At 44.0% G+C, this 16,717-nt stretch overlaps 1 pseudogene; it reads left to right on the top strand.

Annotated features, from left to right (window-relative positions):
• Window positions 1–4,174: 4,174 nt before the first annotated feature.
• LOC129635669 (uncharacterized) lies at window positions 4,175–4,268 on the top strand (annotated as a pseudogene).
• The last annotated feature ends 12,449 nt before the right edge of the window (window positions 4,269–16,717 follow it).

The following is a 16,717-nucleotide window of genomic DNA, read 5'->3' as shown; positions in this document are numbered from 1 at the left end:
CCTTTGCATATACCTCCCTGACAAGGACACCTTTCTCCAGGACATGGGTCTGACCAGAACATCAAGTGCTCCCTCTAGGAGCCTCACTCCTAGAATTAGAGACGCCAGAGACCTCATTTATTCAGTCTCAGGTTCCAGGAGAATTACATCCTTCTCCCTTCAGTCCCGCCAGTGCTCCTCTGACCTCTTTGGATGTTAGCTTCCTGGCACACGTAGAGATGGAGGAGGGAAAAGGCAGGTCCTGTTTGCAGCCTGGAGAGAACTGGGTGTTCCCATGTCTCTCAGTGGCAGCTCGGACTCTCATCACACCAGAGTCCAACCTGCCTTTCAAAGTCACAAGGAAATCAAGGATGATTAGAGCATAAGCTTTGTTGGAAAAAAGCCTAGTTTCTTCTAGCCACAATTCCTCTTTTCCCCCCTTCTCCCATGAAAATTTAATGCTGCACTCTCAGCATGGAGGTTTCTTATTAATCGATGGGCACTCCCTCTACTGAACCACCTCACGGGTCCCTCTACTGAACCACCTCACTGGAAGCCAAATGATAATCTAGAGAAGATCCAGCCCCCTTCACCAGGCAGTGTTCTTCCAAGAGTCTGGGCAGAGAGAATCCAGAACCAGTCTCCCTCATTCATTTGACAACTAATCATTGAGACCTGCTCTGAGGTACACCCTGGGCTGGTTCAGCACTGGTTCAGGAAGCTCATTGCTCATGGTCTTTGAAGGAATTTTTCTCCAACTCTTAGGGCTCAGTCAAACTGAAGACCTATGGTGTAGTAAAAAATCACAGCTTTGGAGTCATGGGGACCTGGGGAACATTCTTGTTTGGATGCTGCTGACACCCATCATTTCTCCTCTCTGAGCCTCAGTCTCCTCATCTGTGAAATGGGGATGGTAATGATCCAAACTTCATAGAGCTGTGAGGACTCAGCAAGGTGATCTCTGCAAAGTGCTTAGCACAGAACTGGAGGCATAGCAGGCACTCAATACATCTTAGCTCCATGAAAACAGTGAAAAGACATCTATGAACCAGGAGGGGGCCCTCACTAAACACCAAATCTGCTGGTGCCCTGATCTCAGACTTCCTAGTCTCCAGAACTGTGAGAGATAAACTTGCACTGTATATAAGTTAAAAAAAAAGGCTTTATTATGACTATCATCTGTAAAATAGAGAGACTGAGCCAATCATATAGGGCCATTATAAAGATGAAATCAACTAAGGCTTGTTAAGCACATGGTACCTAGAAAGTTCTCATAAAATAGCAGTTTTAGGGCCATTTCTCTATATTAGAAATAGCATTCTCAAAGGGTAAGGGATGGAGAGGCTTCCCAGGTGGTGCTAGTGGTAAAGAACCCACCTGCAATGCAGGAGACACAGGTTTTATCCCTGGGTCAGGAAGATCCCCTGGAGGAGGAAATGGCAATCCACTCAAGTATTGTTGCCTGGAGAATCCCTTGGACAGAGGAGCTTGAAGGGCTACAGTCCATATGGTCGCAAAAAGTCAGACACAGCTAAAGAGACTTAGCATGCACACAAGAGAAATGGAGGTGCAGGAAGACTCAAGTCTAAGGGAGCTGTTAATTTTGAAACAGAACTTGTAGGTTTTGACTTTTAAAGGCAGACTCCTCTTCTTGAAGGGTCTCCAGTAAAAGTACAACAGGGAGGAAATAATTGCTATTTGAGAAGATAAAGTATCTCTAGTTGCTTTTTGAATGACAGGGTAATAGTGGAATTCATCTGGAGAAAAAGAGAGAAAAAAGCTCTTGGATAAAAGGGGCCAGTGACCCAAGGGCCCAAAGAGACTACAACCAGGAAGAGACAGTCTTGGGCAGGGACAGTCGGTGGGTTTGGGGGAAATACCCATGTCCAGTGTTCAGCCCCTGCCCTATGCTGCAATTACTTTCTGTTGACTCCATATTTTATTAATAAACAGCCAGTCACACAGAGAGCCTTGATTGGTGGCACTGGGGAAATGAAAGGGAGGTGGCTTTGCTTGCATTTAAGCAGAAGGGGCTGGAGGCATGAGCTCTGGACAGGAATTCAAGAGCCAAAGTGGGCACTTCCATGGTGGACCAGTGGTTAATACTTCACCTTCCAATGCAGAGGGTGTGGGTTTGATCCTTGGTTGAGGAGATAAGATCCCATGTGCCTCCTGGACAAAAAACCAAAACATACAACAGAAGCAATATTATAACAAATTCAATAAAAACTTTAACAATGGTCCACATCAAAAAAAAAAAAATCTTTAAAGAAAAAGAGCAAGAGGGTTCAGGAACATGTGCCCTTGAGCTATTGAGGAAAGCTTTCAACCTGTCACCAACTGTGGGAAGACAATGTAAGTCATCTCAGTCAGACATTAAAACCAGGGGTGACTATCCCAGAAGGCTGAAGAACTCAAATAACCAAATTCAAATGCAACTTCAGGATAAGTTGCTTATTGAGTAAGTTTCCAGGATGATCTCCTGGAATCCAAAGTACTTGAAAACAAAACAAAACAAAATGCAACATACGCACGAGTGTTTGGAGAGTACATTGTGCCAATTTGTTTGAGAAGCCAGGGTTATTGGTGATTTCTGCCACAGTAGAGGGGTGAGCTTTGACAGCTCAAACTGTGTGTATGGCAGCGATGAACAAGGTTTCCAAAATGCTTTTCCAGTCCCAGAGGGACCAATTTGGCACTTGGGGCACATAACAGTGTCCACGTGCCAGATAAAGCCGTGGCATGGAAATCAAGGAGAAGGAGCTTAATGATGAATCAGAACATTCCCTTCGGATATAAATTATCTGTCTCTTAAAGTCCTGACTAGAAAGTCCTCCTTATCTTGCCAGTTGATTGTATAAATATCCACTGCTGCTGCTGCTGCTAAGTCACTTCAGTCGTGTCCGACTCTGTGCGACCCCATAGACGGCAGCCCACCAGGCTCCCCCATCCCTGGAATTCTCCAGGCAAGAACACTGGAGTGGGTCGCCATTTCCTTCTCCAATGCACACTAACCCTACCCAAATTTGAGCTATCCTAGGAGAATCCCAGGGACGGGGGAGCCTGGTAGGCTGCCGTCTATGGGGTCGCACAGAGTCGGGACACGACTGAAGTGACTTAGCAGCAGCAGCAGCAGCAGGAGTAAACGGATATTTGTTTAAGAGGCAAGCGCATCCTGGATTTTTTCCCCTTTGTAATCTAGCTGGATGACTTCCCTCTTCTTTTTGGCACTGCAGGGAATTGTTAAATATGTTATACAACAAAATGAGAAGAAAGAAGAGGGAAGAATATAGAAGGTAGAATCCATGACCTTCAAATTGGGAAGAGGAAAATGGGAGAAACGAGAGCAACATTTAGTTTGAAGAGAGGGAAGGAAATAGAAAGGGAGATGACTATGCATGAGGATTTGAGACAATAATATAGAAAAAGATGCTGTTTTATGAGAAATTCCTATGTGCTAGCCATGGGCTAGCAAGTTCAGCAAACAAAGGAGTTTCCTGGTGATCCAGTGGCTAATGCTCCCAATGCAAGGGGCCTGAGTTCGATTCCTGGTTAAGGAACTAGCTCCCACATGCCACAACTAGAGATCTGCATAACTAAATGAAGATAGAGGATCCTATGTGCCACAAATTTATTTGGTGCAGCCAAATAATAAATAAATATATATATATATATATATATATATATATATTTAAAAGTATTAGCTTGGTCCCTGTTCTCATGGTTCTTACTCTCTATGTGGTCTATAGCACTGAGGGTAGATTCCCTGGCCAAGATGTGTTCAGGAATATGCTAGGATCTCTCCAACGTCACCTGTCACCATTCTCTTCCTTATCTTTCCCCTTCAGTTATTCTGGAATCTTTTCAGTTTTCCCATCCTACCAGGCTCTCCTGTCTTCTGGTCCTCACTCATGCTCTCCAAAGCTTCAAGTGCTCCTTGCCTGGCTCTCTCCTTTTCAACTCAGCTGGGATTCTTCCTTCCTTGGGGAAATTTTCTAGGCCCCAGGTTAGATTTGATTCTCCTGCTATGTTTCCATATCCCCTGGAATGGCTTAATTAGTAACTAGTGACCTCAAGCCTGTCTGCCCCATGACTCGGTGAGTCCATGAAGGCTAGGACCGAGTCTGTTTTGTTTTCAGCGCCTAGCCCTGGGCCTGGCACATGGTAGACACTCCATAAACAGGGAGAGGTGACAGCTCTATTTCTCACAGCCTAGAAGGTATATGGGAAGATTAGCATGGCCCCTGTGCAAAGATGACACACAAATCTGTGAAGCGTTCCATATTAGGGGGGTTTCCCTGGTGGCTCAGTGGTAAAGAATCTGCCTGCCAATGCAGGAGATGGGGTTTGTCCTCTGGGTCAGGAAGATCCCCTGGAAAAGGAAATGGCAACCCACTCCAGTATTCTTACCTGCGAAACCCCAAGGAGAGAGGAACCTGGTGGCTATAGTCCATGAGGTAATAAAAAAGCAGGACATAACTTGGCAACTAAACAATTAGAAAGCATAGGTCTTAATTTAATTTTTAAAACTTCGATTGTTGGTTCTTTTTTTGAGCTGCTTCTATGACATCCAGTTATTTTTTATTAGTACATTTAGTTTTTGCTACATCATTAAGACAAAATAAAAGGAGAAATGCAGCTAAAGAAATCGGAGAATTTTATTCTGACATGATAAGCAGGTCTTAAGAGAATGGAAAATTTTCTTCAAGGGGAAAACTGGAGAATTGGTAAAGATGTTGCTCTAAATCTCAGACTTGGACAGACACTCCATTTTAAACTCTATGGTATTAATCTAGGTCTATGGCTTTTCTCATTTCTCACATCTGAAAAGGAAATACACATTGTCATTGTGACTTAAGATTACAGTGCTTTATGAAGGCTTTAAGCCCAAGGACACTGAAAAAGAGAAAAATCTGCATCAGAAAATGTAAGCAAGGAAATATGCTTTCTTGATTCTGATATCAGTGTGGGCAGATGTGTTTCTATGTAAAGTGCATGCACGTGAATGCCAGATTGCACCTAGATTCACCAGCCTGCAGGAGAGCTGACAAGCGCCACGCCTGCACGGCCTAGTCAAGTAAATGAAATACAGTCTTCTTTAAGGTGGAGTTTTAGAAGCTGCAAGTGGTCTACAAAGGGTTAACACAGCCACAACGGAAAACAGCAGTCACTCCGTTTGTAGCTGATTGTATTAACTTGAGTGGTGGCTAAAATCACTAATAATCAGTGAGAATCAGATGGGGCATGAGAAGAGGTTCGAGAGCATTTGAAGAACCACAGACCAGGATTCCTGACCTAAATCTACAGCTTACAAAGGAGGGCACTCTGGGCAAGTCCCTCATGCCTGAACCTCAACTTCCTTTCTGTAAAAGGGGTTCAGTAACAGCATCTAGGCATTTGGATGCCTGGTCAGACTTGGGCCTGGTAGATACTCAACAGAAGGAAGCTGGCTTGCCTCTTACCTCACTCAGCTCGGGGTTTGGGGGGTCACAGGTTTCAGCTCTGCAGGCACAGTTATGATCTAGACGGTCCAAGCCTGTCCCTCTAGTTGAGTCTCAGTTTTAAAGGCGATTGACAGGATCGGAAAACGCTTTTCTTCCACTTCAGAGGTTTGGTTTATGAGAAGAAGGGCCCCAAGGGTATTCCTAGGGCCATTAGGCTGTTCCAATACTGTCTTGGGTACAATGCAAAGAGACTTCTAGGGGGTCAATTTTTCCTTCAACCAAATGCACTTAAGAGGGCAAGGAGACTGCAACGAGAAAAACAATGAAAAGAAAGGGGCGGGGTGGGGGGAGTATACCAGGCTGACTAGTACAAAAAAAGAAAAGAAAAAGCCGGATCCTCAACGCCCCAGGGGCTCAGAGAGGAAGCGCTCCGAGTACGCCCGAGCGTAGTACGCCCGAGCGTGTGGGGTTAACGGATGGCGGGGCTATGCGCCGAGGGGTAGCGGGGTTCAGCCTCAGGTGGTCCCTTGAGGCTGCTCGAGTGGCGCTAATTGACCTGCTGTTTTCTTTATTTCCTCGTTAATAGCTTTTCTTCCCCACGCCATCTGGGACCCCAGGAGGAATGTCCCATCTCCTCCTGCAGGGCACATCCCGACTCTCTCCACCTCTTCCGCATTTGGTCGAAGACCTGGCTTTTGGGACCCGGTCCCTAGGGTCCCGACATGTGAAGCTGAGGCTGCCGTGCAGGCTGAGCGCAGGACCCCGGAGACGGGGTGCACAGGGAGCCCCTTGATGGCAGCAGTGAGCCTTTCTGGGAGCGCCCCGGGCCCCGCCCCTCGCCCCCAGGTCTGGGGCTCCCGCAGCAGGTGTGTGTGTGAAGTCCCCCAGCAGTTCCAGAATTGGAAGCGCCATCCCTGGTTTTATTACAAGAGAGGCAGAGCTGTTAACACCCCATAAAATGCGGAGACGGGCAGCAGGGCGACTTCCGCCAGCCTTGGACTATTCTCTGATGGAGGGAACACGGTCCTCCCTGAGCACCTAATGGGCGACAGGCTCTGACGGGCTCTGAACTGCTGAGCTATCACTCTGCCTTAGCCATGGGAGTGTGACTGGTTAGTGTCTTCCCCACACTCCTGCAGGGGAGTGCATTACAGCCCAGGGTCAGAGTGAAATGGCTCAGGGAGGTCAGCAATAGCTCCCGGCTTCCCTGGGGACCATTCCTCAGATTTTCTCTTGGAGAATTCCCTTCCCTTACTCCCAGCAGGTTGGCATGGATGTTACCGCATCCTGACCAGGGGGAGGGGCGCTCAGTTGATCTAAATCCATCAGTACATCCCACCCCTGGCCAAAGGGATTGGGTCAAGAAAAGAGTGTGACCAGCATAGGCCAATCAGGACCAGGTCCAGCGTAATGGCCCCAGTGTTGGAGGAGAAAATTAGGAAATATTGAGACTAGAGGCTAAGGTTGGTGGGGAGAAGGCCACCCCTGAGTGACAGTCAAGGCTTAATAATTTTATTTAAAGCCACCCACTTTTTTAAATGGAGGGAAATTCAATATCCTTATCATAAATGACAAAACAGTATTGTCTTAAATGAGTATATTGAAAGTAAAGCCATATTATTAAATTCTCGTTTGATTGTTTTGCTTTGCTACAGTCATTGAGCCTGGGGCTCCTTCTCTCTTCAATCAGATTCTAGCGAGTTATTAGATGTCAAATGAGGCTTTCTCCTGAAGTAATATGAAGAATTAAAAGAATCAATTTAATAACATGCCTACCTTTCACTAAAATCACCTCACAGCTGCCCTTGGTATGTTTCCCACGTGTGTAGTGATGTTATCTGTACTCAGTAGAGGTGAAAGAAACACATTCAACGTGGGGGGTTCTAGAAAGACTGCTTTATGAAGGATCTACTGGAGATAAGAATTTTCCTCCCTAAGGCTCAGAGAGGTTAAGTAACTTGCTCAAGGCCACAGAGCTAGTGAAGAAGCAGAAATAGAATCATGACCCTTAATGCTCTTTTCATTAAACTCTCTCCTCCTGGGAAAAGGAGAGACTCATTGGAATAACAATTGAGTGCCTGGCACTGGGCCTGATATTTAGGGGCATTCAATAAATATTTGAATATATAGTTACTGAGTTTTGTTTTTTTTTTTAATGTGTCTGGCACTGTTCTAAGTCCTGGTGCACAAAGCAAATAGTTCTTGCCGGAGCTTAGAGTTTATTGAGAAAGTGATATTAATCAAATATCATATAAATAGTAAAAGTAATAATATATATATATTTTACTATATAGTAGATAATCTAATTAGATAGATCCTTGTATATAATTGAAGTTCTTTTTCATTCATTGAGTCTTTACGTAATGTCTGCCAGATACTAGACAGAAGTATATTTGTTGTTGTTTAGTTTCTAGGTTGTGTCCAACTCTTTTGCGATCCCATAGACTGTAGCCCACCAGGCTCCTCTGTCATGGGATTTCCCTGGCAAGAATACTAGAGTGGCTTGCCATTTCCTTCTCCAAGGGATCTTCCTGACCCAGGGATCAAATCCATGTGTACTGCATTGGCAGGAGGGTTCTTTACCACTGAGCCACCAGGAAAACCCACAAAAATATATTTTGTTAATTTTTTTTTAGGAAAGTGATTTAGCTCCTTTGACATAGATCCCTTTTCTGTATATTATGAATTATGGGCTAGTAGCCTATGCTAAACATTGGGCGATGCGGTGAAACTTTATTCAAACCTGTATCTTACACATTTTTGGTGCTCAAAAGTAAAACAAGTAATTCTGTAAAATGAGAATGTACATTTGCACAAAGACCAACTGTATTTGCATTTATGAATCAGTCCATAATCCCACCATACCCAAATGGTAGATTTAGAAAACAAGACAGGACTTCCCTGGTGGTCCAGTGGTTAAGAATCTACCTGTCAATGCAGGGGGCACGGGTTCGATCCCTGGTCCAGGAAGATTCCACATGCTTTGGGGCAACTAAGCCCTTCTGCCACAACTACTGAACCCGCACCTTACAGCCTGTGCTCTGCAACGAGAAGCCACCGCAATGAGAAGCCCATGCACCGCAACCAGAGAGTAGCCCTGACTCGCTGCAACTAGAGAAAGCCTGTGTGTAGCAACAAAGACCCAGAGTAGCCAAACGTAAAATAAATAAACAAACAGATGAGTAAAAAGAAAGCGAGCAAAAGGGGGATGAATAACCTTCCTAGGATTTCTCAGCTGGTTGGCTGTGCACGAGGCTTGGGTGGTCTCACTGTCAAAGGCTCTGCTCTGTCACCTGGCTAGGGCAAGGATAGGTGGAGAGAATAAAGGTAAGAGAGATGTGTGGCCTAGGACAAGTCACTTCTCTTTGGGTTTAGATTCTTTCATTCAAGGACAGGACACTGAAAGACAGTTCATTCTTCTGAAGTGCAGTTGGCCAAAGGGGTCTGCAGGCCAAGAGCACAGGACTCTTGAATGATGCTGTCGTCTCTGCTCGGCCGCTTGCCTGATAAGGAATTAACCCCTGGGGACTTCTGCTTCCTCTGACAGTACTTGTCTCTATGCAACAGAGTTGTCTCCAGGGCTTGGTGAGGTCATTGAGGAAGCAGGCAGCACAGTGGACAGTAAGCGCTCAGTGGACATTAGCTATTGCTACTGTTTTTCTAAAACTTGTTTTGTCTTGAATAAAAGTAGACTTTTGCACACGGTACTTTGGAGGTTGGAAGCATAGGTCCTTCAGAACACCTGCCTGACAGGTGCAGGACGCAACAGACTGTACACTGCTGTTCTGTACTCTGCGTTGTTAAGCAACTGGTTGCTGTGTGGTGAAACTCTCTCAGGCTTTCCTTAGTTTTGGCCTTTTAATTGTGGATGATGGTTGCATGGTGACTATTAGGATGAACCAAGCTCATTGAACCTGCTTTCCTCTAGCTAAGAACTGCTGATTCTGTGCAACGCTATGGACTGTAGCCCTCCAGGCTCCTCCGTCCATGGGATTCTTCAGGCGAGAATACTGGAGTGGGTAAGCCATGCCCTCCTCCAGGGGATCCTCCCAGCTCAGGGATCTAACCCGCATCTCTTCTGTCTCCTGCATTGCAGGCGGGTTCTTTACTGCTAGGGCCACCTGGGAAGGCAAGGAATTGCTGAAGATTTGCATAAATCTCTCCAGGAGCTGATAGAGCTTCAGCCCACAGTTGGTTGCTTTGTCTTTCAGCGTAAGAACTGTGATTGGATGCCCTACCAGACCCAGCTCCCTGGGGAGTTGGACTGGGTTGTTCCCCTTCCCTAGAGGGGCCAGAGTCAAGAGTCCAGCCTGGCTCCCACCCTGCATGGCCCCAGCCTGTGTTCCCATTCATGCTCACAGGGTAAATAGAGAGCAGACTCTCTTGGCTCCTGGGAAGAGGCTATGTGGCTGGGGAGAGGAGAAGTTCTCTGTGAGAACATGGGCCTTGCTGTACATGTAGGTTGATTGTAACTTTCAAATACGTACACATTTAGTATATGGGCTTCTATTTATACTCTTGGTTTACACCCATACATTTGGAACCTGGCTGCCTACCACCACCCCCTTATCCCCCGCCCCCAATATAATCTAATGGGCCTTTTAAACTTCCAGGAGGTATAACCTTAAAGTGGAAGAGACAAAAAAACAGCATTTCCGTTGTGAATTTAATGTGATCTCCTCCCCTCCAGCTCCTGGTACCAACTGCCTGGACAGCTGACTGGATTAGCACATATATTTTAGCATGGAGACCATATCATCTGAAACAATTCTGAGTCACCTGCTAAGCTGAGCCTCACATTTCAGTATGAATATGTCCACGGGAGTGATGCTCTGCCATGCATGAATTTATTAGCGTATTAGTTATCTATTGCTGTATAAAAAAATTTCCCCAAAGGAAATGGCAACCCACTCTAGTATTCTTGCCTGCAGCATTCCGAGGACAGAGGAGTCTGGTGGGCTACAGTCCCTGGGGTCGTAAAGAGTCAGACACAACTGAGCGACTAACACAACACAGTGACTTAAAAGAACAGCACTTACTGGGACTCCTTTGGTGGTCCAGTGGTTAAGAGTTCCCCTGTCAATACAAGGGACACAGGTTCGACCTCTAGTCTGGGAAGATTCCCCATGCTATAGAGCAACTGAGCCCGTGCACCACAGATACTGAGCCTGGATGCTGCAACTCCCGAAGCCCATGCCCACAGAGCTCACGCTCCGCCATCAGAGAAGCCTGCGCTCGGCAAGAAGAACAAACCCTGTTCACTGCAACTAGACAAAGCCTGCGCCCAGCAACGAAGACCCAGCACAGTCAAAAATAAATAAGTTATAAAAACAAACAAAAAAGCATTTACTGTCTCATCTCATTGTCTCTTACAGGCTGGGGCTGCAGTCATCTTAAGGCTGTAATTCAGAGGGTCCTGCCTCCCATGGTCTCTCACAGGGTGGTTGGGAGGATTCAGTTTCCTGTGGGCTACTGAGCGGAGTCTCAGTTCCTCGCTGACCATTGGCTAGAGGACATCCTTAGTTCCTTGCTGTGTGGGTCTGTCTCCAGGGCAGCTTGTTTGATCAGTGTGGACTGAAAAAAAGGAAAGCATGACCTAAAAGTTGAGAATTATGCTTTGTTTGGCAGACAAAACTGAGAATGGAAGCCCTGAAGACAACCTCTCACATAGTTCTGAGGAACCGCTCGGAAGAGGTAAGGGAGGAGCCAGGATACAGAAGAGTTTTGCAACAGAAACCAGGTAGTCAGAACATCAAAAGATTACTGTTAATTAAAGAAAACCAGACATCTCAAGTTAATGAATTTAGCAGTTTTCTACCTATGAGAAGATGCAAGAGTCTGGTTCATTGAATTCCTTTGATATGCACCTTAACTGTGTAGGGTGAGTATCCGGCTTTTTTTTTTTTCCACCCTGAATCCCCTCAGGGAGCAGCACTAGGGGCAGCTGCAGGTTTGATGGCTGCAGCATCCTTTGTTTACTGATAGGGCAGGCAACAGTCTTAGTCCACCAGAGGCAGAGAGAAGAGGCCTGTGAGCCAGAGATGTAGTCTCTTGTAAATTGGTCTTAGCAGTGACATGCCATCACTTTAACCACATTCTATGCCTTAGAAAGAAGTCACTAGGTCCAGTCTCTATCCAAGGGAGGAGATTACATAGAGTATGAATTGGAGCTGACTGGAAACAATAAGAAGGGGCTGCCTTTCCCAGTTAATTAGTTCTGATCATTCACTCATTCAGTCTAGAGTTTTCTAGGCACTGGGCATTGGCCTTCTTCAACTCATAAACACTAAACTGGTTCATTTCAGTTACTTAGAACAAAATTTTACGTTACAGGAGGAATTTTTAAGGATTAGAAATTCAGATTAGTATTATCGCCACTTTTGTGACTTATAAATCCCCATTCTCTCAGAGAGGAATCACATTAATCAATTCTCATTTTCATGCAATTTCAGAGAATTTCAGAAAATTCTCTTTTTGATGAAAAACAAAAATGTTTCAGATTCACTCTGTGAAGCTAAGGCATTTACTAAAGGAAAAACACAACTATATACATGACAGGTGAAGAAGGGGAGAAATGTTTAAATAAATAAGATGATGTAGGTTGATTCACCTAACCAAATTATGGTTATTTCATTAACTCTTCAATTGAATTCCAAATCCTCATTCTATTTGCTGAGGTAAATTTGTTTAACATGAAGCCTTGACATCCTTTAAAATAATTATGCTTCTAAATGAAAGTTTAATTTTTAATCATTTGCTTTGCTAAAATAGCAGCAAATGAGAGGATAATATGACAATTTAAAGGAGTTCCAATAGATCCCTTGGAACTGAGACAGGAATTCTTCCTGGGTGCTACTGACTAGCAGAGGAATTTTAAATATGGTAATGGGACTACTTCCACACAATGTTTGCTTATTTGATGGAAGTTAAACTGGAGGGAATTAGAAGTCCACAGAGGTGAAGGATCAGTCTTTGACCTTAATGGGCACTGCCTTTTTCTGTCCACTCTGGCAGGTCATCCCCTCCAGTGGACCTCCACATGCAAGATTCAGGGCTTCACAGTGCAAGACCCATTATGAAAAAGAGCGAATCCCCAGCAAAACAGTATGAAAACCAGTTTCATCTTAGAAGGCAAGAGGCAGGTGAGACTGGGTATTTGCAAATAAAGGAGTCTATGCAACTGATGTGGCAGGTTATTTTAACTTTTGGCTAAAGGACTTGACTGGGGGTTTATTAGCTTTTTAAATCACTGGGCAGCAGTTGAATAGAAGGTCTGCCCAGTTCAGGTTAGGAATGCAAATTCATTTAAGAGATGCTTTTAACTAGAATTCCCAAACTCAAATGATTAATGAAAAACAAAGCATCTCTTAATTAATAACTCTGTAGACAAGGGGTCTTCTGTAACACAGTTTTGCAAAGAAGCAATATTTTTTTTCTCTCTCTCTACAATTCACAATTGTACTGATTCTCTTTACCTGCTCACATCCTCCATGGCTTCTCAAGGCAGAGGACACAATTTTCAATACCACATGTTCTTTTCTTCTCCTTGAAAGAAAATGAAAAAGGGATAAAAGGGAAATGTACTTGTGTTTCCATGTTGTCAGGCTGCTTCGAGGCATTGAGCTCAGGGGTGAGGGCTCATTTTGCAATGGCCCTGACTTGTAATCTATATTTTGTTTGTTTGATTAACTGTCTCTGGTCCTTTTAAAGCCCGTGCGAGTGCAGTGACATTCACGGTAGTCAGAGTTGTTAGGAGTTCATAAATGACTTTTTTTTTAAAGCTTACTATCGTTCTTTATTGCACAAACAACCTTATAGCACTGTTAATATAAATTAAAATGAAAGAAAAAGCAGACCTACTCAAACTTTTTTCATTTTCCAAGTTCCCTCCCAAATCCCGGTTATTTCCAGAAGTAATTTTTCACAGAATTATAGTAGTAGGCTAGATAAGCCTTTGCATTTTACTTTTAAACTTAAGGGGTCATACACATTTTATTTTACTCTTCACAATTCAAATGTTAATGTCTGCATAATATTCCTTTGAATATAGTGAGACCCCAAGTCACCTAATCACTTTTCAATTCTGAACATGTAGATAAAATAAAGCATATAGATATTAGTATATATATATATATATTACTATAAAGAATATTTTTATTGAATAATTAAAAAATTCTTTTGAATTATTTTCTTGGTATAAAGTCCCTGAAATGAGGTAAAAAAGTATGAATATTTTTACCCTTTTTGTTGTTATTGTTCAGTTGCTAGGTCATGTCTAACTCTTTGTGACCCCATGGACTGCAGCATGCCAGGCTTCTCTGTCCATCATTTTCTCCCTGAGTTTGCTCAAACTCATGTCCTTTGACTCAGTGATACCATCCAACCAACTCATCCTCTGTTGCCCCTTTCTCCTCTTGCCCTCAAATTTTTCAGCATCAACATCTTTAGCATAGCCCAAATCTGTATCCTTAATGAGTTGTATCATTTACACTGCAATTTTTGACCATATGTCAGTTTTACCAGTTAGCACTGGAACTTATCATTCAAATCTTTTCCTTCTTGAATGGCTGAAAAGTGGGTGCATTTTGATATTATTGTATCATTCTCTCTCCGTAGATAAATGGAAGTCTTTGCTCTCTGGGGAAAGAAGCAACATAAGGAAAAATATTTAGGCAGCTCAGCATAATTTAGTTTTTCATGTTCCCTCACGATCTTTTGGGCCTCCCCCGCGGCTCAGTGGTAAAGAATCTGCCTGCAGTGCAGGAGCCACAGGAGATGTGGGTTCGATCCCTGGGTCAGGAAGATCCCCTGGAGGAGGGCATGGCAACCCACTCCAGTATTCTTGCCTGGGAAATTCCATGGACAGAGGAGCCTAGTAGGCTATATAGTCCATAGGGCTGCAAAGAGCTGGACATGACTGAAGTGACTTAGCACGCACACACACAACTTTCTTTTGTCTGGTTTTAGCTGGGATGATAGAAGTAGAGGCGGCCACAGCTGAGACTGAAGGAGGTTTCCGTGTTGCTGAGCCTCAGTTACTTGTTGCCCTGTAATTCTCGTGTCTCTGCTTATGCTCTTCATGTAGCATGGAATGCTCTTTCATTCTGTCCCCACTTTAATGACTGTGGTAAGAAGAATTCTGAAAATGGCTCCCAAGATTCCATTGCTCTAATCCTTGGAGCCCACTGATATGATAAGGCAATAAAATAAAATAAAACCAATAAATAATAAGTGGTAGCTAATCTTCAACGTCAAGGTCCAAAATATCCCCTCCCTGAAGTTTCTCTGGATTCATGTGAGGCTTCATAAATCACTTACATCTTTATGCTCCCATAGGTCCTTTCTTATATTCTCTGGTGTCCCACTTAATTAGTTCTGATATTTAGCATAGCCATTTGTGCCTTTTCCTCTCATCTGAGAGCAGGGACCATGATTCATGAATATCCACATTCCATAAGTCTAAGATAGTTCCCACCCTTGAGGAGGTACCCATCAAATGAACGAATGAATGAACTGTAGTCACAGATATATCAGAAACAAACAGACAGAAAGCACTCTCTCTCTTAGTGTCCTTTGGTAAGCAGTTGTAAAGTCATATACTCTGGCCTACATGATCCATATCATCTGTTTCAGCATCTGAGGTAATCTGACAAGCAAAGGCCGTATACACAGGCCTTGAGCAGAAACCTTCTGGGCTAAATGAGAATAGTTTTATGAAAAACACGGCGCTGGTTGTTCAGGAAGCACACAGATGCTAGCCGGGCTCTGGAAGAATCCACCTAAATCGGATGTTCCCTTGACCTTCCCCTTCTGTCCAGCATCTAGACTACACATGAAGAAGCCCTCTGTGTGTGGAGGGGCGCATCTGTCAAGCATTCTTGAATTTGCATCTCCTGCAAGCAGACTGGCCTCTGTCCTGATTTTGTTAGTGTGATTGCTGAAAATGGAGTGGTCTATTAAAAAGTAATGGTTGCCACCGCCTGATGGATCTGCTTCTTGCAACATTAGTGTCTCCGTGATGTATTAGCAGAATCTCCAAAGTGGAAAGGCATGTTTCCACAAAGATTTTGTGTAAACATAAATTCACTTGTAAACGTTACTCATTTTCCTTTTATTTTTTATTTATTATCCTTTGATATTTGCCATTCATCTTTCAGCACACATGTGGCCCTCACTGGCAGGCTCTGATAAGCGACTCTGGGAAAGAGCCAGAGGATTCTCGGGATTGTCTTATGCCCATGTTTAGACTTTTCCTTCTACTTTTGGTTGCTTATAGCAGGGGAAAAGAAAAAAGAAAAAAACCTACAAGGCAGGATCAAGTAACCTCATTGGGCTAGGAAAGCTCTGAGGGGGGTTTCTTTTTATTAGAAAGATGTGGCTGTGTTGTGATGTGAAAACTTCCTGCCGTTGGGGAATTGGGGTAAAGGAAGTAAAAGAGATGAACAGGCAGAGCACAGATTTTTAGAGCAGTGAAAATACTCTGTACAATATTATGATGATGGATATGTATCACTATGGGCCTCCCAGGTGGCTCAGTGGTAAAGAATCTGCCTGCCAATGCAGGAGACCCAGGAGATGTGGGTTCTATTACTGGGACAGGAAGATCCCCTAGAGGAAGAAATGGCAACCCACTCGAGTATTCTTTTTTTTTTTTTAATTTTATTTTATTTTTAAACTTTACAATATTGTATTGGTTTTGCCAAATATTGAAATGAATCCGCCACAGGTATACATGTGTTCCCCATCCTGAACCCTCCTCCCTCCTCCCTCCCCATACCATCCCTCTGGGTTGTCCCAGCGCACCAGCCCCAAGCATCCAGTATCGTGCATCGAACCTGGACTGGCGACTCATTCCATATATGATATTATACGTATTTCAAAGCCATTCTCCCAAATCATCCCACCCTCTCCCTCTCCCACAGAGTCCAAAAGACTGTTCTATACATCAGTGTCTCTTTTGCTGTCTCGTATACAGGGTTATTGTTACCATCTTTCTAAATTCCATATATATGCGTTAGTATACTGTATTGGTGTTTTTCTTTCTGGCTTACTTCACTCTGTATAATAGGCTCCAATTTCATCCACCTCATTAGAACTGATTCAAATGTAAACTCCAGTATTCTTGCCTGGAGAATCCCATGGACAGAGGAGCCTAGCAGTCTGTAGTCCATGGGGCTGCAAAGATTCGGACATGACTGAGTGACTGAGCACTCACACATAGACAGCACTACACTTTAGATCAAATGCATAGAATATGAACACCAAGAGGGAACCCTTATCATTCTGGCACGTGA

The sequence above is a fragment of the Bubalus kerabau genome, chromosome 20 (genome assembly GCF_029407905.1).
Source record: "Bubalus kerabau isolate K-KA32 ecotype Philippines breed swamp buffalo chromosome 20, PCC_UOA_SB_1v2, whole genome shotgun sequence".
NCBI lineage: Eukaryota > Metazoa > Chordata > Mammalia > Artiodactyla > Bovidae > Bubalus > Bubalus kerabau.
This window is presented reverse-complemented; position numbering and strand designations above follow the sequence as displayed.